The 22,666-nt window shown below is 35.5% G+C and overlaps 1 protein-coding gene, 1 long non-coding RNA gene and 1 pseudogene across 5 annotated transcripts in view; all 3 read right to left on the reverse strand.

Annotated features, from left to right (window-relative positions):
- The window catches only part of LOC131273417 (uncharacterized), a 58,514-nt gene extending 36,224 nt beyond the window's left edge, over positions 1-22,290 (reverse strand). The window contains exon 1 of the long non-coding RNA XR_009180620.2: positions 21,879-22,290. This is a non-coding gene — a long non-coding RNA (uncharacterized lncRNA). The remainder of the gene's footprint in view (positions 1-21,878) is intronic.
- The window catches only part of GPC5 (glypican 5), a 1,751,919-nt gene that overhangs the window by 1,605,165 nt on the left and 124,088 nt on the right, over positions 1-22,666 (reverse strand). The window lies entirely within an intron of this gene.
- Positions 11,422-13,537, reverse strand: LOC139436593 (enolase-phosphatase E1 pseudogene; annotated as a pseudogene).

The following is a 22,666-nucleotide window of genomic DNA, read 5'->3' on the forward strand; positions in this document are numbered from 1 at the left end:
GGTGGGGAGAAATAAATAAATCTTTACCCAAAAAAATCTCATTATGAAGTTATAGTCATCAAAACAGCATAGTATTGGCACAAGAACATACAAACAGAGGAATTAATTTGAGAGTTCAGAAATAAAGCCTTACATTTATGGCCGATTGATTTTTGACAAAGGTGCCAAGCCCACTCAACGGGGAAAGAGCAGTCTTTTCAACAATAATGACAGAAAACTATCAATATGCAAAATAATGGAGGCACACTGCTACATCACACCATATACAAAAATTAAGTCAAAGTGGATCAAAAACCTGAATATAAGAACCAAATCTATAAAATTCCTAAAGGAAAACATATAGAAGCATTTTCAGGACCTTGTGTTCGTCAATGACTTCTTAGACTTTGTACCAAAAGCACAAGCAACAAAAGAAAAAGTAGATAAATAGGACTTAATCGGGATTTTAAAACTTCTGTGCATCAAAGGATTTCATCATGAAATTAAAAGGACAACCTATCAAATGGGAGAAAACATTTGGAAAACACGCAACTGATAACAGTTTAGTATCCAGACTATATAAAGAAATCCTACAACTTGGACAACCAAAAAAGACAATCCAATATAAAAATGAGCAAAAGATTTGAATAGACATTTTTCCAAAGATATACAAACTGCCAAAAGCACCTAAACAGATGCTGTTTTCTTTTGCCAAAGGGTTATCAAAGCAAAGTACCAGAAATCCGTAGGCTTTTATAGTGGGGATTTATTTTAGGTAAAAGTTTACACTTCTGAGGCTGTGAAAAATCCAACCAAGGGTCCATCTAGATGCTAATGCTGATCCTGGCATGCTGCCATATGGTGAAGCAAGATGGCTGCTGATCTCTGCCAAGATTTCAGTCTTCCTTTCCAGGTTCACCATCTCCTATTGACCTGCTTCATGGGCCCAAGCTCTCAGGGCTTCGTGCTTAAGCCATCCTGTAGTCCTTTCTCTTACACAGCAGGATAAAACAGGATAGCTTCCTTTTCTTCTGTCTGTCTGAGTGAGTCTCTCTCTGTGTTTATATACGATCCAACAAGGGGCAGAGACTCAACATGAGTCACTGCCTCACTAATGTAATCCAATCAAAAGCCCTAAAACAATCTTATCAAGTAATCTAATCAAAGGGTCCTCAACCAAATTTGATGCAATCAAATGGTATCACACCCACAGGAATGGATTCGTTTAAAGCATAATCTTTTGCTTTTTGGGATTTACAAAATTCAAACTGTCATAGATGCTTAAAGTAACTAGCCATTATGGAAACGTAACTCAAAACCACAATGGGATGCCATTTCACACCCAATAAAATGGGTACTACTAAGAAAAAAAACAGAAAATAACAAATGTTAGAAAGGGTGTGGCAAACTAGGTACTCTTATACATTTCTTGGTGGGAATGTAAAATGGTGTGGCCTCTGTGGAAAGCAGTTTTTTCCTCAGAATATAGTACAGAATTACTAAATGATCCAACAATCCCACTTCTGCAAATATACCCAAAAGAATTGAAAGCAGTGACTCAGATATTCACACAGATTTTTCATAGTGGCATTATTGATAATCACCAAAAGATGGAGACAAATCAAGTGTCCATCAACAAATGAATGAATAAACAAAATATGATATATACATACAATGGAATATTATTCAGCCATAATGTTTTATGCTTTATTGGTAAAGAATTTCTGTTTGGGGTAATAGAAAACTTCTGATAATGGCTAGTGATGATGGTAGTTCCACATTGTGAATACAATTAACACCACCAAATTATATATTTGAATATGGCAACAATGGGAAACTGGAAGCAGATGTGGACCAAGCAGTTGAATGCCTGCTTCCCACATGGGAGTCCCGGGTTTGGTACCCAGGGCCTCTTAAAAAAAAACAAACAAGGAAACAAATGAAAAAACCAACTCAGAGGAGCCGATGTGGTTCAGTGGTTGAGTGCTGGCTTCCCACATACGAGGTACCAGATTTAATCCCCAGTGTGATACCTCAAAAAAAGGGGGGGAAGGGGGGACTTTGGATTGTATACATGTTAGTGGAATCTAAATTAAAGAAAAACAACAAAATAGTACTGTACAATACAAACAGTGAACTCTAACATAGACTCTGGACTATAGTAATAGTACAAGTATAGTAAAATTCTTTCATCAATGTACTATACTAATGTAAGATGTTAATACTAGGGGGGTATATAGGAACTATGTATTTTCTACATGATTTTTCTGTAAGCCTACAACTTCTCTAATGAAAAAGTACAAAACAAATCCATAAGCTCATAATTCATGGGTAATAACTGTTAACACCTTAGAGTGCATAGCTTGATAAATATATATTTCTTTTCCAAAAATGAGCTCATACCATACGAATTTAGTGTAACCTACTTCTCACTCATAAACTAAAATTATTCGTCTATAATATTTTAAAGAGCCAATAGTAGACAACTGGACAGATACTTGTTTTGGAGCATTGACATTGTTTCCAACTTCTCTCTCCCTGATAGAAATAAGGCTGTATTGAAAATCAGTCTGACAATTTTTTATACCATTTAAAATTTTTCCTTTGAGAAAATAACTAAAATTTTCATTGCTAAATCAAAAGGTTTGCACTTTACAAAATTTGACACATAAATCTCTCTAGAAAGAGTATACATATCCATATCTTCATTGAAAAAATAAAGAATATAGAAAAGTTTTCACTGGTTTCTACCTTTTATACATTTCCATTAAGTACTAGCTCTACTTAGCTACAGTCATTCCTTCCTCTCTAAAATCTTCAACTTCTCTTTTTTATTTTGTTTTATTGACTCAATTTTTTAAAAAATTTAATTGCACTCAGGCTACAATTATTGAGTATAAAGAGAATTCTGGGAACAGAACCTGCTGGAGGAAAGATGTTATGAATGAGTAGGAATTAATTTTGAATAGATGTAAGAGAGATTACGGCAGACATTTAAAGCTATGAATATTAGTATTTTTAAGCCACAAGAAACTGAAAAAAACTCTGAAGAGCTTTTAATTGAAGAATGATGTGAGTGTTCTAATTTAAAATTTTAGTTTGTTAGATTATCTGGGATCAACAGAGGACAAAATCTGGAGTTGTTAGTCCAGTTAGGAGGCTGTTAAAGTTATAAAAGTGCAAAAAGGAATGGGGAGTAAAAAGCAGGCTTGAAAAGAAAATTTTGATTTTTAATTGACAGAGTCCTTGATAGTACTGACGTTTTAAGCCTAAGACACAGATAAAAATGGTATATCACTCACAGAGATAGGGAACTAGGGATGAGATGTTCTTTTTAAGAAAAGGATGATATATTTACATTCATAATGCTTAATGTACTAACAGTACAACCAGGTAGAAATATACAGTCAGCATCTAAGACACAGGACTATATTAGTGAAAGAATTATTCAAAGAAACAAAAATAGAAAGAGGGAAGGTGAAGAGAGGCAGGAAGAAATTATCTTAAAGTCAGGATAGGAAGGTGAAAACAAGGTACCAGACACAGGTGATGGAGGGACAGTTTTGAAGAGGGGGAAGAGTATATCAGGCTGCAAATGGAATCAATGACTACTATTTATTTTTCTCTAAGAGTCCTCTTCATCAAACTGTTGGGCAGCACAAGACACAGAATGCTACATTACCATCCGTCATCATCCCTCTACCTTCTAGCCACATGCCAAAAAAGTATATCTCAGTAAGACTGAAACGCAGTTAAATAAACTAGAATAAACTAAATTAATGTTCCCAAGCTTTATATCACAGGTCCATTAATCTGTTTCACAGTAAGGATTAAGTGTATTAAATGCATGAAAGGACTACATTTAAAGCTGAATTTATAATAAATACTCCGAGAAACATTATCTCCAAACAAAAACAGCATGCAGTTCATGATCACCAGGAAAATAAGCAACTCAAAGTAGCACTAAACATAAAGCAGAAATGTTAAATGTAAAACCAGATCCAGCTCCAAAGGGGTAATTGCTATAGATATTTTTCTGCACAACATCCAAATAAAGCATCTATAAAGAAGAATATACAAATAAACAGTCTCATATAATACTCTATACTAGCACCTTTAATTGAAATATCATAATACCCCTTCTGTTCTTGTGTTGTTGCTTTTTTAATGTAATGTCATTGTTATCAGTGTCTCATGGGTGTGATCAAAATTGGATTTGCTGACTTCTACAGTATGTTGACAATCACTTACAATAAAATCAGAATGAGAAAGGGAAATTGTCTGAGAGGACCATTGAGCCAGGTAATAGATTCAGTCTAATATATCTACACAGCAGGAACCAAATTAAAATGTAGATGGAATTCTAATACAGTCCAACTGGAAAGACTTGCTCCAGTTTCTTACAGAAGCTTGTTTGCTGTTTGCATACAGCTAATCTGAAGACACAAAACTGGTTATATTATAAACTTCCACATATACAAACATGTAACTTAAATAACATCAAGGTCATAGTGTTTGAGATAAAAAGGGAAAAACACACATAAGCTAAAACCATTCTCTTACCTGACTCAAGATTAGGTCATAAAATGATATTTTCATGATTTAAAGTAAGAGAAATAATATCAATGGATTACAAATCATAAACATATATTCAATGAAAGACTACCCCTCTAAATGGCATGAAAATTTTTCCTCAAAACAAAACAGCATGTAATCTGTTACATTGCATCTTTTTCTTCAATTCTTTTTTCCCATCTCTTTTTCCAGTTGAACTGTGATATTATTATTAGTCTCAGCCCCATTTGGATAAAAAGTAGTTATTAGCACATTTTTGTAACTTCTACTGGACTGTTTGACAGAGATAAAGGGATCTAGTAAACAAGTCTCATCAATAGCTGTCTAAAAGCAATTATTGTGCTGCTTTATCAAACAGAAAAGAAGAGAAAGAAATAAAAGAAAGAAAGGGAGAAGGAGGAAGAGGGGAGGGGAGGGAGGGAGGGAAAGAGGAAAATAAATAAGGACTGAAAGGAGAAAGAAGGCACACTCATGAAAGAAAACATTTAAAATGACAATCAATCTGATATACTCTTAATCATTATGTTCACTACAACTTAAATAAGAAAACAAGTGAAAGGTTAACATAAAAGTAGACTTCAAAAACTAGGGTTTTTTAATGAATCAGAATTTTTATATAATTTAAAATTTACAAAATCCTGAATGCAGTAAATTAGAAGAGGGTAATAAACGTGTTATTAAAATTACTGAATAACAAAAAATACAACCTTCAAAATTTGAGTGAAATTTTACAAGAATTTGCAGTTTGAAAAAAAATGTATAAACTTGATCATGATCCTAGCTATGAAGGAAACCCAAATTATGCAAAGTACACAGATTTTATTAGCCAACTGTTCTGATAAAAATGTAATAAAATTGTGGGGGGAAAGTAGTCCCTGATCAAGCATATCATAGAAATTTTGAAACAAATGCTTTGGAGCAGATTGACTTTTCATTCAAAACATGCTCTGCCACCTTGGAGGGGAGCATTGGAGAGCAAGCACCAGGCCACTTAGCAGGCATAGCCACTAGGCTCAGTTTTGCAGTTGAAACTCCAGTGGAAGTGATATGCACCACTTCCAAGTGGATATATGTGGAATCAGGAATCTTTTTTCCCTCCTCCACTAGAGCAACAATGTCTTACTTATGGTTGTTCCTTCACCCTGAGCAGGAAGAGCCAGCCACACAAGACAAGCAGCCTCTTTGTGGATATAAGCCACTGATATTTTGGAGTCACTGTTACTGAGGTCAATCCAACTAAATTTTCCAAATATTCTCAAAGAAGAAAATCAAGAAGAAAATTTCAGGCTATGTGAAAGAACATGAAAAAATCACTTCTATGAGCACAGTTGTAACCAAGGGAAGAGTGATGCCCTAAAACCCTTTGATTATTAAAGAAGAAAACTTCAAAGTTCAAAAAATTAAGTCAACATAAGAAATCAGAAATATAACAAAAACATTTTTCAAAAGTACCAAGAAGAGATAAAGATAAAAAGAACTTATTTAAAAACAGAAAGACAATGGATCACTTAAGCAAAAAAAAATTTCTTGAAAAATACCATCAATATACACAAATCTCTAATTACAGCGCTCCTGATGTGAGAATGAGGCAAGCTGAAAAAAAGAGAAAGTGAGAGGGAAATGAAAGCGTAAAACAAAAAGGAAAGGTTAAAAAAAAAAGGGAGTAAGAGAAAAGAGAGAAACAAAATTAGGAATGAGAATGGAGAAAAACAGATCCTCAAGAAATTAAAATAATTGCAAGGGATTGCACATCTTCAGTCTTATTTCCCAAAACTTTCCATCTTTCACATTTGGCTATTGCCTTAGAAGAGCACTCCGCCCTTTAGCTCTCCTGACTTTTTCTGTTACTATGAGGACAGGAACAAGTTGTCCACTGTTCTGTCATCATTTTCAGGACATTTTTCCTAACTTCCTCCCCACCAATCCAAGTAAGAGTCCTTTCTATGAGCTCTTACAACATCCTGTCAACTACACTATAGCTAACTGAACGGTAATCCTTTACTTTTCACACTAGAGTTTAAGCTCCTTGAAAGCAGTCATAGTAGCCATAATTTTAGTCCTATCTGTCTTCAAATGAAAACCAGTCTTCATTTTGAGCTGCTCTGCAATAACTGAATCAATGGAGCTGTTTGTAAAGCAAGGACCTGGTTCAGATATGCATGAGTTTCAGTTAACAAAGAATTGTGAAAAGCAAGGACTGCCTGAATACAGTACAATGCCCAGCATTCTACATGTGCCAAAAAAATAATAAGAAATCAGTGAGTTCTCTTTACTAGCTTACACACAGACTTAGAGTTGAATAGAATTTCAAAAATAACTTTATTAAAAACTGAGATAAAATTGAAGAAAATGAAAACATTGTAAGTATCAGCCACTGTATAAGTCCATCTAGTGTCTGCCTCAGTTGAGGTACTCTCTTGTAAAACACACTGCGATCTTAGTATCCTCCCTCTCCTTAACCCTATTCCATAGCTATTCAATTACCCAGTCCTGTTAACTTTTCTTTCTATATAAACCTACATCTCTTTCTCCTATATTCTTTATCTTCAACATCAAAACTCATTCCCTTATTTCAATCACACAGACTATTAAAATACCCTAAATTGTCATCCCAAATCTTGAATCAAAATATTTCCCAAATGCAGCACCAAAAGACCGTTTTTAAACTTTCAACAAATTTCAATTCCAGAAAACTTTATGTGAAACAACACATTGAAATTTGTTCATACCAAAAGCAAGGGAGGAACTGAATTAATTAAACAGTGAGACCTCAAACAATGTCCATGATTTAATCTTCATTTGGAGTAACTCAACTTGTGGGAAGTACAATCTGATGAAGCTGCAATTTTTATTTGGATAAATTTATACTCACTACTAGAATGAACTGAAATAAAAAAGACATTTGATTTACAGCATAAAAATTTGGTGAAATATTCAAAATATCACAGAGATGACTTATGTAATGAGTTTTATTTTACAAAAAAAAAAATTAAAGAAAGATATTCTGAAGGCAGAAAAGGCAATCCTGTGAAATATTTGGGATGAAATATTTAGATATTTCAATATTTTTAAAAAACAAAATTGAGAAAATCATTTAACAGAACTTGCCCAAAACTTACAAGGGACAGCAGCTACAAAGAAAAATTTTTTCCCAATTAAATATAGTATGAGCTATAGAGAAAAGTCAATAGAAAACATCAACAATTTCAAAGACATCAACAATAAAAGAATGCAGCAATAAAAGGAAAATGCAGCATCTCCAAGTTAAGACTGGATAAACAAACTGGTATATTCCTACAATGGAATTTTACTCAGCATTAAAGCAAAGAAAACTACTTATATATGCAAAACCTTGATGAATTTCAAAAGCAGTATTCTAAGTGCAAGAAGCCAGACACAAATGGCTATATGATGTATGATTCCATTTTTATTACATTCTGGAAAAGCAACATTATAGAAACTGAGATCTTGGATTGCTGGAAGAGGGAAAATTTGGGATGAAGAAAATATTCTGTAATCTCGCTTGTGGTGATGGCCATATGACTGAATGAAAACATTTGTCAAACCTCATGATATGGTCAACTAAAAAGTGTTGTATTTTATTACATGTAAATGATTCCACCATAAACATGATATTAAAGATACAGAGTGAGCATGAGAGCAAGACAGAGAGAAAAATTGTAGGCATTTTAAAAATAAGAATTTTTAAAAATATATTCTACAGAAAAATGCCAGTAACTTGATGAGACAGATATGGCTAAGAAATTAAATTAAGTGACTATGTACACCAATAACAATTAGTTTATTATTTTAACTTTTCATTTTTTAAAACACTATAGATTTAAAATTTGCAAAGACAAAACAACTCACAGGAAAGTCTAATGCATCCTTCACCTAGGCTTCTACAATGCATCTTACAAAACTACAGTACAATATCAAACCAGGAAACACTGGTACAATCCACACTGCTTATTCAGATTTCGCTAGTTTTACATGCATTCACATACATATATGTAGTTCTATGTAATGTTTTTCATTATAGCTTCATGTACTCACCACACAATCGAGATATAGAACTGTTCCATTGCCACAAAGCTCCCTCATGCTATCCTTTTAAATGCATATCCACCTCTTCCCCTTCCTTTACCTAACCCCTGGTATCCACTACAAATCTGTTCTCAATCTCTATAATTTTATTATTCCAAGATTGTTATATAAATGTAATCATACCATATGTAACCCTTGGAGATTACCTTTTTTCAGGCAGCATAATTCCCTTAAAATCCATCCAAGTTGTTTCATGTAACGATAGTTCATTACTTTTTATCTGCTGAGTTATATTCCATGACATGAATGTACCACAATCTATCCATTTACCCACTGAAAGATATTTGTGTTGTTTCTGGTTTGGGGCTACTACATATGAAGTGCTATGAACATTCGCGTACAACGTTTGTGTCAACTTTTGTGTCAAAATAATTTTTCACGTCTCTAGGATAAATACCAAAGCATGCAACTGCTGGATCATATGGAAAATACATGTTTAATTTTAAAAGAAACTCTTTTCCAGAGCGGCGATACCATTTCATATTCCCACCAGCAATGTATGAGTGATCCTTGCCAGCATTGGTATTATCAATATTTTTCATTTTAGCTGTACTGATACGTAGATAGTGATATCTCACTGTGCTATTAATTTGCATTTCCCTGATGGCTAAAGATGTTACACATCTTTTCATGTGCTTGTCATTTGTATACACTCTTCAGTGAAACGTCTCTTACCCATTTACCTATTTTAATTTTTTTATTTCTTTACTGTTGAGTTTTGAGAGTTCTTTATATATTTTAAATACATTTCCTTTGTCAAATATGTGGTTTATAATTCTTTTCTCCCAGTGTTTTCATTTTCTTAACAGGGCTTTTTCACAGAGCATAATTTTTATTTTGAAGAGGTCCAATTTTCCCTTTTATGAATCATGCATGTTCTTGGTGTCAAGTATAAGAACTCTTTGCACAGCCCTAGGTCAGTAAGATATTTCTCCTGTGTTTTATTTTTTCCTAAAAGTTTTATAGTTTTACATTTTACGCTTAAATCCATGATGCATTTCGAGTTCATTTTTGTATAAGGTATAAGGGTTAGGTCGCTCTTTTTTATTTCTTATTTTGCTTGTGGATGTAAAAGTGCTCATTATTATTTAGGAAAAAAGGATATACTTCATCCATTGAACAGCTTTTACAACTCTGTCAAAAATTAGTTGAAAACTGAATTGATCAGTAATATCTGATTTGCATGTTGAAAATACAGGCTAAATACATTTAAACTTGCAGCTAAACAACCACCTGAATTAAAGAAAGAAGGGTCTTCCCAGACGGAAATGGACACTGTAAGGAATCTACTGCAACAGAAAAATAACCTAAAAATTAAAAAAGGACCTGAGTTATAAATACCAACAAACAAGATTTAATTTTTTCACATCTCCTCTTTGTAGAAGGCCATTACAAAACAAGAGAAAGGAGCCAGTGGTTCAAAAATTGTAAATTGTGTTCTTCTTTCAAAACAACAAATTTTTTTAAAAGATTTTTTAAAAAATCAGTTGAACATGTTTGTTGGAGACTATTTCTGCATTTTCTAATGTGCTCTATGGGTCTGTCCCTCTGCAAATATCACACTCTTGATTACTGTGACCATATAGTAAGACTTACTATCAGGTAGAGTGATTCCTCTCACTCTATTCTTTTTCAAAATTGTCTTAGTTATTCTAGGTCCTGTTCCTTTCTATACAAATTTTAGATTAAAATTTGATTATGTGTACACAAAACCCTGCTAGGGATTTTTTTTGAAGGAGGAGGAAGAAAAGGAGAAGGGGAAGAGGAGAAGAAGGGAGGGACAGAAGAAGGGGGAAGTGGAGGGGAAGATAGAAAGGGGAAAGGGGGAAGAGGAGGAGGTTTGTTGTTTTTTGTTTTTCTGTCTGGTTGCGTCATAGTCTTTTTGATGTGTCGCTTCACTGTGCTGGGACTGTGCCTCTCTGCATCATGCAGGTCTGGGACATCTGTTTTTTTCCTTTTTTTACCAGGAAGCCCCGGGGAGAGAACCTGGGTCAAGAAAATGTTTTTATTAATCACATGAATTTGAAATCACATCCTATTAGAACTGAACAAGAATAAATAATCCTGTTATAAAATTTACATTTCTCCCATCTTTTCAGAGAACAATATTACGTTAGAGCTGACCTCAAGGACTGATTTTATTGAAACTATCTTGTTTTTTTTTAAAAAGTAAATGGTAATTAACTTATTCGAACTTGGCACAATTCAAACTGTGCCAGGTAGTTAGAAAGGCAACTATAAAATCTGGCAGGATTAGGATGGTTTTGTTAAACATTGACAAATGTTTATCTTTTAGTTGTTACATCAGTGCACAGTTTTCAAGGGTGAGGTAATTGCTTGCTGTGGGTGTCACGATGATTAGCACATTTCTCCTTCAGTAACAGATACTTGATTAATCAAGAATGAAGTGAGGGTTTTTTTTTCCCAGTTTTGCAGTCATTTGGAGCAGAAGCAAATACCTTTGCCTTGTGAAGCTAGAGAGACAAAATATTGTAAAATGCAGCTGTTATAATCTTCTGATGACTAACCTAACAAATGCGGCAATGGAATATTTTTAGGAACAATTCTTTGAAATACTTCCAGTTTTTAAAATAACAAGAATAACTCCACAAAACTAGCTTCCATTTTGGTAAATGATCTGATAACACATTCAGTCTGTATTTTAGTAGTTTCTTCTGTTGGCTACTCTTTGCCCTTAATAAGGTTTAGAGTTGCGGTTTCAAACAATTTCTGCATATAACTTATTTTTAAATAAGCTTGCATTTCACTGAATTGAGGTGGGAGTTTTTTTCACTTAGGTGCCTGTAGAAGGTAATATGCACATACACATACATGCATTTGCACATGCATATGTGTGTATATATGTATATTTTAAGTTTTAAGTAACTTTTACCATTAGAATAAAACTAAATTATAGGGACAACTCTGTGAGGAACAGTGTGAGCAGCTGGAAATCCTTCTCTAAGTTGAGGACCAGGTATAGTTCGCTGAAGGATGAGTTGAGGCCGTCGAACTCTTTCATCATCTGTTAATACTGTATTGCAAGGTCTCACCTCTACAGCTCTACACATCTATCCTTAGCAGCACTGATCTCTAGAGTAATGTCTGTCAGAGAAAAGATGTTGTTGGTTGAGCACCCAATGCTGTTTGTGACCTTTTGGTAACTCTCACTCTCTACTTTGTGTTGGATCTTGGTTATCAACGTGACCATCAACAAACTCAAGAATCTCTAAGTAGAATGCCCACATAATAGTTTCTGTACCTCTACACTCTCTGAAGAATAGCTATATACACCTTCATTCCAGCCTCTCTCCATTGCTTGACTGCTGGAACTACATCTTCAAATAACTTTGCTTTCATATACTCAGCTATGAAGGTCATGCTCCACATGTGGCCCTGCAGCTGCTTCAAAAATGTGGTCTTTGGGTCCACAGACATCTGCCAGCACACGATATCTACCACAGCTTGGATCATCTATTGCAGGTCATCCTTCCCATTCCCAGATGCTGCAGGGATCGAACAGCTCCATCCAGGTGGGAATCCTTTTCAGCCTGTTTCCTCAACAGATTGATGTCCTGCTGGTGCATCTCTTCTTCCTAACATGTTTGCAGAAACTCTTTAACATTTTCTTTGATGTAAGGAAATACAATGTCCTTCACGAAAACAATTGGGGTTGCCATACCTCCAATATCTAACAGGATTGCATCAACTTTGGTGGGCACCAAAAGCACGATAATTACCCTGCTGGATACTATGCCAGAATTGGCCAACTGGTAATGAGGGAGGAAAGTGGTGGTCACTGCTCCCCCAGAACCATTCTGAACTCTGACAGTCTAGCAAGAACCTCAGAGCCAGCAACTGCACGTGGAGCTCTGCTAGGATGTTTATAGGAATTGTGTTGAATATATAGAATAATTTAGGTAGAATTACCATCTTTATTATTTTGAGTCTTCCAATTCATAAATATGGTATGTGCCTCAGTTTACCAGTGCTGTTGTAGCAAACTACCTCAGACCATTTGACTTAAAAGAAATTCATTATCTCATGGTTCTGGAGGCCAGAAGTCCAAAATCAAGATATCAGCAGGGCCACACTTTCTCTTAATAGGGATAATCCATTCTATGCCTCTCCCTGTGGCAATAGTTATTTGGCTTGTGGTGGCATAACTCAATCTCTGCTTCCATAACATGGCTGTCTTTCTCTCAGTGTCCACATTTCCTCTCCTTATAAGGTCACCAGTCATATCGGATAAGGCCTCACCCTATCCAATATGGTCTTATCTTAACTAATAGTATCTTCAAAGATACCATTTACAAATAAGCTCACATTCACAGGAACAGGGTTAGAACTTGAACATGTCTTTTGGGAGGACATAATTCAGTCCATAACAGTTTTAGGCTCATTGATTTCTTCCATCAACATTTTAAGCATACAGATCTTATACATGTTTTGGTATATTTATAACTATTTCATTTTCTTTCACTTTCTAATTATTCTTAACACCTTCATATCTCTTAAATTTAGGAGGTCAAATGGTAAACTATATAATCATATGTCCTTAAGGAATCATTCTAATGTGCTTAATGGGATCTTTTTTTATTTGTATGTGTTCAGTAAGATACCTCAGATTGTTCTGTACATGTATTTTTAAGATATACATATGGTATTATGTGTGTATATACACATATATTTATATATATACCTCATTCTGTTTCCTTTCTTCATTCAGCCTTATGTTTTTCAAGTCTATTTATGTCACTCACTGTATATACTCCAGGTGATGCTTACTATTCCATAATACATTTATGTACATTTTCCTTACCTTTTCTCCCAATGACAGACAACCAGTTTGCCTCAATTCCTGGCTAATTAACATTCTGGCACCTGTCCTTTAATGATGTCTAAAAAATTATCCTTTATATGGATAGATCATATGGTTTGTGAATACAACTCATTAAAACTGCTTAATTAATAAATAAATAAATGTGCAAGAAATAGCAACTATGCACAGCAGGAGAAAGGGAAAGAGATTGAGAGGTAAGGAATTTTCTTTTTTGTATGTTTTTTGTTTATTATTATTATTATTGAAATAATGAAAATGCTCTAATAATAACTGAACACGGGTCAGGAGGCCTCGGGTATCAAACCCTGGACCTCCCCCATATGGTAGGCAGATGCTCTATCAGGTGAGCCATGTCCGCTTCCCAAGATATTTACTTTTAAATCTACGTTGAATGTTCATAATAAAACAAACTAAGCAGTTGACCTAAATCATCATAAACTATTACCCTGGGACTACAGATAGAAAGTAAGCATGTTAGCTTCAGATTTTTAAAATCAGAACAGAGCATCTATTGTTTCTTCCTGAACCATCAGATACCTTTGCCCCATCCCTCTAACTCTCTCCCTAAATAAAACTTTCCAAAAATATAACTATCTGTCTCTCTCCAGCCTGCCCTCCCTCAGATAGAAAGGAAAGTCTCTGCAATGTCATGCAGACACACAATAGTATTTCACATTTCCAGCCAGTTGTAAATGCAGCAATGAAATAGTTATGCAATTTTATGAAACAATGATTAGAATCCCTTGGACAAAAGTAAGTATCGTATTGAGGAACAATGGCCTCCAAAGTAGTTGAATGAAATCTTAGATTAAATTTCATGCCATATTTTACTAGCCACAAATTATTTCACATTGCTCTACGGGCAATACATTTTTTTTTATTCCATGTTGTTATGAAAGGAGTAATCTGAAGCTAATGATTCTAATAACTCACAAAGGCATAATCTAACTTGTCTTTGTTAAGATATACCAAAATATACCGCATACACTCCTAATGTGACCACAATGAATCAGTGATATCAAAAAATGAAAACTTCTTGGCGGCAGACTTGGCCCAGTGGTTAGGGCATCCGTCTACCACATGGAGGTCCGCGGCTCAAACCCCAGGCCTCCTTGACCCATGTGGAACTGGCCCACTCACAGTGCCGATGCACGCAAGGAATGCCATGCCACGCAGGGGTATCCCCGCACAGGGGAACCCCAGGCTCAAGGAGTATGCCCCGTAAGGAGAGCCGCCCAGCGCGAAAGAAAGTGCAGCCTGCCCAGGAATGGTGCCGCACACATGGAGAGCTGACACAACAAGATGATGCAACAAAAAGAAACACAGATTCCCATGCCGCTGACAACAACAGAGGCAGACAAAGAAGACGCAGCAAATAGACACACAGAGAACAGACAACTGGGGCGGGGGCAGGGGGGAAGGGGAGAGAAATAAATAAATAAATAACCTTAAAAAAAAAAAAGGAAAACTTCTTGTATGTTAAGATATTCTCATTTGGAGAAAGGATACTAGTAAGACCTAATATATTCATTAAGCCATAGAATAATTTTCCATGCCCCTCGCCTTTTGCATCATTCTGTTAACCAAACTTTAGGTTTTTGTGTTCAGATTAATTTCTACTACAATAAGAGTTGAAATATTACAATTTAATTTACCATCTAATGAAATTTGACATTTCATTTGATAACCAGCTATGCAGCAGGGATCCCTGCATTAAAATATACCAATTAAATTAGTCACCAAATAATTTTTCTCAGTGACTTGCCTTTAACAATTTAGAGAGCTTGTTTAGCCATAACCTCAAATGTTTGCAATGAGTCTTTACAACCCCAAAAGGCAAAGTAATCCAAGGATGGATTTGGCAATTTGGCCTCTGTTACTGTGATAATCTGACAATTGACTTTATACAATTCACATAGCACACTTACAGAAAAGTCATCCATTTGCTGATCAAATGTCAGGAAAACTATGCACCATAAATAAAGGAAGAAGAATTAGAACAGCTAACATGTGCTGAATGTTTACTATATACAAAGCACCATGCTAGGCATTACCTCAGTTAAACCTCATAGCAACTCTAGAAAAAGTACTATTATCCCATTCTATAAACATGGAAATTTAGACCCAGCTAGCATGTCTTGAGATTGGATTTAAACCCAAATTCTAACCCAGAGCCCTTGTTCTTAAACTCTTTACCGTACTGTCTATCCAATCACCACAACAAATGTTTGTCCACAATAGTGTTTCCTCTACTATGGAGTATCTTCAATTCATTTAACTAAAAAAAAAATACTGAATATGTTTTCTAAATTAATATTCAAGTCAAATTTATACCCTGAGGAGATGGAATCAAGTACTACAAGAGAACAATATCTTTTGAAGTACAAAAGTTGAATTATCTTTGTTTACAAAAAGTTAACCCACAGGTAGAATTATACTGGAATTAAAAGAAGACCATAACTATCCAACAATCACCCTTTGTTTACTGTTCTAAGTCTATGGATCTTAAGATACCATTTCAAGCCCTTTGTCTTTTGCATAAAATCCATAGCATCTATATTCTGTTAATTGCTAGATACATTTTATGTTAAAAAGGATAATCCAACACAGGACAGGCTCCTAGGGAATATGTGAATGCTCATTTTGCCATAGTGGGTTATATCATTGGATAGAGACCCATATAATGAGAGTGAAGGTATACCCACATTCTGGGGAGGACTGATGCTCAAATAGAGGGAATTGTATCTCTCAAGAGAAATGGTGGCTCCCAGTGCATTAGGGTAGTTGAGCATGTCAAGCCCTCAACACTGTTGCAAATATCTCTGAACATGGCCCTTCAAGCAATGAAGATTGACTGTCACTGTGGGCACTAAGGGGAGGGAAAAAGAGGTATTGAATAGATGGAACTAATGTAACTGTGTGGGCAATAGAAGTGTTCCACAAGAGTACGCAAGGATGGATATAAGACAGGTTAAATTATATAAAAAATATATAGGGGCTGATAGGCTAAAATGTAAATCATAATGTAAAACATAAGATAACTAAAATTTAGAAAATTGTAGTCTAAAATATAAACCACAATGTAAACACGAATGTTACCTTGTTTGAAAGCTATTGTCTCAATATCTGTACATCAGTTTCAGTAAATATAGTATGAATAAGTAAAAAGATTATTGCTGTGGAAGGGAAAAGGGTTTTATGTTGGATATGTGGGAGTACTATATATTGTATATATGAATTACTGCGATCTAAAACTTTTGTGAAGATAAACTTAATAATTAGAAAAGAAAAAGAAAAAGGACATAGGCACTGAGGAAAAGACGGAAGTAGTTGCCTTGCCAATTTGCATACGGGGCAACATTTATTGCAGTGATGGAAGGCAAAACATCAAAAACAAAGCCTTTGCATTTTTAAATTTTTTGATACTCCAATATATTTTTACCTTAATTTTTCTAAATTAATATGTATTCTATATCTAACCTTTAAACTCATCACTATATTCCATTTTACTATTAATGGAACCTGACAATATATTGCGCTTCACTTTTGAAGAAGTTTTGGGTCACAGAGAGGTTCAACAATGGCAGGGGAGGAAAACTGATGTGGGATGTTATTGACAGGGGACACATGGTTGGCAGGAAGTTCTACAGAGCATATATCCAGGGTACATAAAAATGTTTAAATATTTTCATAGTGGATACAATTAAAAACAACAACTGAGGGAGTGCTGAGTTCCTAGCCAGGGAAGTTCTATCACATTCCCTAAAGGAACAGCGACAATCCCCCAAGTGCAACGGCAAAGTCCAAAAAAGGAGGAAGGTCCAACAATGAGCCCTTGATACTAATGACTATGCTTGTGAGCCTGCGCACCTGAAATAAGAACAAGCCCAGAGCTGCAGGGTGCCTAAGAGTTACCTCCTGAGAGCCTCCGTGTTGCTCAAATGTGGCCAGTCTTGAAGCCAAACTCAACATGTAAATGCATAGCCTTCCTCCCAGCGTGGGACATGACTCCCAGGGATGAGCCTCTCTGGCACCAAGGGATTACTACCAAGTACCACCTGATGATATAACTAGAAAATGACCTTGAATTAAAGGATCAACTCAGACCAGCAGAATATCTCAATCTATATATAATACCAGGAGTTAAAAATGCTTTTTGACCTGAATAAAAGGGGGAAATGGAAAGGACAAATGAGTTTATATGGCTATGAGTCTCCAAAAAGAGCCAGGAGGTTATCAGAGGAGTTGCCCTTATGCACACCTCAGCAGAGTCCCAGAGACAGATAATGTAGATACAACTCCAGGTATTGGTTCTTCTGAGGGCTACAGAGAACCGCACATTCTATGGTCATGGCAGATGGAGTTCAGTGCCATGTCAGTTGACCCTTCTTTGGAGTTTGTGTTTCTGTGTGATGGAGCTGGTCTCAGATGGGATCTTTGTTCACAAGCCTCTCCTGTTACTTTTACCGGAACTGTAGTTGGTACTGGGGTTTAATGTATACCAGTGGACCTGAATCTCTGGACTGACCATGTGATAGCCAGGCCCTGAGCCTCAACAGACTTCAGCTCCTACACTCTGGTTTATTGGACTTACCCCACTCAGCTAACATGGAAATGAAGAAGGTCAACCACCACACCAGGGAGCCAAGAGCACCTACAACTGAAAGCAGGAGGATTGCATCCAGCATCCATGTGGAATAAAAGCCCCCTCTTGATATAGATGTGGAGTGGACACAACCATTCTACGGTCCACAGGATGGAGGAATAGAGTAGGAATTAGAGTGGACTTACTGATATTTTATTCATGACTATTGTGATTAGTAATCGAAGAAAATGTGGCATTGGTGTGGAGAAAGTGGCCATGGTGGCTGCTGGGGATAGGGAGTGGGAGGAAGAGATGAGATGTGGGGGCATTTTTGGGACTTGCAGTTGTCCTGGGTGGTACTGCAGGGACAGTTACCGGACATTGTATGTCCTCCCATGGCCCACTGGGTGGACTGTGGGAGAGTGTGGGCTATTATGTGGACCACTGACCATGAGGTACAGAGGTACTCAGAGATGTATTCACCAAATGCAATGAATGTCTCATGATGATGGAGCAGATTGTTGTTATGGGGGGAGGAGTGGGGTGAGGGGGGTGGGGGGCATATGGGGACCTCATATTTTTTGAAAGTAATATTAAATAAATAAATAAAGACAAAAAAAAAGAAAAAAAAAAGCATGGTGATGTGCATGGACAATTTCCCATCATGAACAGCGACATTGATAAATGGTTATAAAACTTAAGTCCTCTATTTGTCTAAGAAAGAGAGGTATCTTATTTACTATTGTAGCAGTTTAATTTTATTGACAAATTCCAAAAAGAAATATTGGATTATGCCTGTAATCTGATTTGTACCTGGGCATGACTGAGTATGATTAGGACGTTGACTCCTCACCCCTTTTGGGTGGGTACTCACAGACAAAAAGACAGAGCTGAAGCTTTTTGATGCTCCAGCCTTAAGCTGGAGCCCTGGGAAGTAAGCTCACAGAGGAAAGAAAAACCAGCCCCTGGAAGAAAGGAACCTTGAACCCAGAGAAAAGCAAGCCCCAGGAACATAGGAACCTAGAAGCCTGAACCCTTGCAGACATCTGCAACCATCTTGCTCCAAATAGACTTTGGTAAGAGAAGTAACTTATACTTTATGGCCTGGTATCTGTAAGCTCCTACCCCAAATAAATACCCTTTATAAAAATCAACCAATTTCAGATACTTTGCATCAGTTCCCCGTTGGCTGACTAATACATCTATTATATCTTGCCACTTTACCAATTAAATAATATGGTTTACAATTTAATATTTTCAACTTAATCTGTTCTTCTCCCAATACTATAGAAACAATCTATTAAGAACATTAATTTTTTAAACTGAATTCAATAATTTTTCAATGAATTGTCATTTAATTTTTTGAAATTTGACAATAATGTCAGATACTTTAACTGTAAATATTTCCAATCCAATGAGAGCACATAAAAAAAGATCTTATTGAAATTATTGATAACTGTTGATATTTTTTGGTAAACAGAAATTAGTTCAATTTCTGATTCATATAAAAATGGCAAATATTCTTGATGTGATGAGAATGGCAATCAAGATACAAAAAGAGCCTTAAGTTCATTATACAACCTTATTTGCCATTGCGGATTACTGTCTAATAAAGAGTTTTATTTTCAAATTTTATGTAACAATATTATTTCTTTTATAATTTAAATAAATTTAAAATGAATCTCTCATATACAAACTCATGATTTTGTCCATAATTACTGCTTTTACAACTTAATCACACATCGTATTGTCTCATTGCATGCATTCTCCCTTCAGTGTTCAAAAAATTTGTATAAAAAATTAACACAAGTTGATCTTTAATTTGTGTTTTCATTTCTTTATAATCCCATTCACTTATAAATCATGCTAAATATTGGTAATATGTTCTTTTGAATAATCAAATATTCTTTTGAATTTTTTTTTGCACATATCTAGCTATATTTTATTTACAGAAACAACATTGCTATCACTTTCTAGAGCCAGGTGGTAGAAAGGGGTTGACAATCTCCTGGCTTTTCCAGACCATTCCCCTTCTAACCTTATGTCAAAGATTATTCTCCATTGAATAATCAACCAATGTCCCTGTTACACCAACAAACAGCCCTCATTGAGAACTTTGGAGGCAGGTCACAGTTTCTCTGACTCCAACTTCTGCCAACAAACTCAAAGAGCTCAAAGTCCATGTGGAAATCCATCCTACAACCTGAGCTTCTCTACTTGCCTCCAAAAGTCCATCACTTATTCCACAGATGTGCCCTTGGTGTATTTTACCACAGTCAATCCCTTTTTGGCTTCATTTCCTTTCATACATCATCCAAGACCCACTTATGAGCATAACATATCCAAACCTGACCACTTCCCATCCCTGTTGCCACCGCCCAGGTCTAAGTCACCATGATGTCTCTTCTGGGTTACTGTAATAACCCTCTGAATTTCCTAGATTATCCCAGACCCTCTACAGACTGGTCTCAACAACTAGTTAGAGTAATTCTTTTAAAATCATGCCACACCTATGGCCAAAACTCCAATGGTTCCTGCTTCAGAGTAAAAGCATAATCTGCCTACTGTTGTCTCTGTGATATTCCTTCCAGTCCTCCTCTGAATCACCTACTCTGCTCTAGCCACACTGGCCTCCATATTGTTACAGTTCCTCTGACATTCAAGGCATACTCCTATCTTAGGGCTACTCCCTGCCTGGAATGTTTTTCTCCCAGCTATCTATATGACTGACTAACCACTTAATTTTGTTCAAATCTTTGCTCACATGCCACCATTTACCTCACTACCCAATTTAAAATTGCAGGTCTCCAATACCCTTAATCCCCCTCACCTGGCTGTTACATTTTTCTAAACCATTTAACACCTCAAAACATTTGTATGGTTTGTTTTCTGTCTTCCCTGAATGGAATCTATGCTATGAGGATAGGGATCTTTGTTTTGTTCACTGATGCATCCCAAGCACTTAAAACAATGTTGGTGCATAGAGAGTGCTCCATGAATATTTGTCAGGTGGATTAATGAATTTCTTATCACCTGTATCTTTTCACTGTATCTGATCAACCAAGTATCATTGCTATTCTACTTGCACTTACTCCCTAAAGTAATGAAAAGTGTGAAAGATGAAAACAATCATACTATAATATATAATTATCCCCAGTATTATCTCTCTAACTGGTTTTTAGTTAAATTCCTTTCCCCATTTCCCACAAAAGCCTTCCAAAACTTTACCACCACACAAGTATCCTATTCTATTTCATTCATGACCCAGCACAGCAGCAAGAATCATTTGTATCTAAGCACATTGCCATTGAGGGAAATGTACAAAAAAACTCTGCCAACAAGAAAAAAGGAAAACAAAATGTTTTCAGGAGGCATATGCCACACAACAATAATGTCAAAGCAAGAACTAATTCCTTGTGATAAAGTGTTACTTACAAGTTAAAAAACAGAGTGAAAAAATTATTATTTAGAGGTATTTTTAAAATAATTTCTTAAATAATTTAATAGAGTGATTATTAATCATTAAAGCATAATATTGATTATCTTATACAAAAATTGGAAGGCCTTAAAATACATAAAGCTTTCAATTCCCACACATACATTCATAAAATACATTAGCTGATACTATGCACACGAAAGAAAACCATAATCAGATATAAATTAAAAAGAGTTTAGGTGGAAAGAAAGAAGCATGAATTTCACTTTTCACAGTAAATATTTTAGTTTCCTAGCTGCAAAAACAAATACCACACAACGGTTTGGCTTAACATCATGAATTTATTGGCTCACAGTTTCAGAGGCTTGAGGCTTGTTTCCTCCTGGATCAATCTTCTGACTGGCCAGCAATCTTTGAGATTCTTTGGCTTTTCCCACACATTATAGTGCACATGGCAGCATCTTCTTCTTTCCCTTCCCCGTTCCATTGACTTCCAGTTTCACCCTATTCCCTATGGCTTCTCTCCTTCTGTGTTTGAATTTCATTCTGCTTATAAAAGACTCCAGTAATCTGGATTAAAGTCCAATCTGATGCAGTAAGGTTTCATTTTAACTGAAATAACATCAAAAGGTCCTATTTACAAGAGCCCACATGCACAGGACTAGGGGTTGAGACTAAACATGCCTTCTGTGGGGGACATGATTCAATTACCAACTTGTACCCATGTGGTTACTCTTGTGTCTACTCCTCTGCTTTCTATGATCCTCAAAATGCATGTAAGTTTTAGATATGATTATCAATATAACAGAGAAATTTTTCCATTGCAAAAAGGGTTTTAAAGTTTAATTATTTATTATTCATAAATGTTAAAGTATAAAATGAGTATTATACCATGCAATGATCACGCTTCAATTTTCCAATGAAATGTATTTCTACACAACATTTAGAAAAATGCTGTTTTAATTTGATTTATTTTAATTTTCTTAAATACTTAGTTACAAACAAACTGAAAAAAAATTTAATAAAATATATTTTGGATCCTACAAAAATCCAGATTAGCTTTACTAGTCTTTTGTTGACTTCAGAAATGAACATTCCTAAGATGAATCGCACTGTTTTAAGAGCAGCTAACAGTTGTTTA

Source organism: Dasypus novemcinctus, chromosome 15 (assembly GCF_030445035.2).
Source record: "Dasypus novemcinctus isolate mDasNov1 chromosome 15, mDasNov1.1.hap2, whole genome shotgun sequence".
Lineage (NCBI taxonomy): Eukaryota > Metazoa > Chordata > Mammalia > Cingulata > Dasypodidae > Dasypus > Dasypus novemcinctus.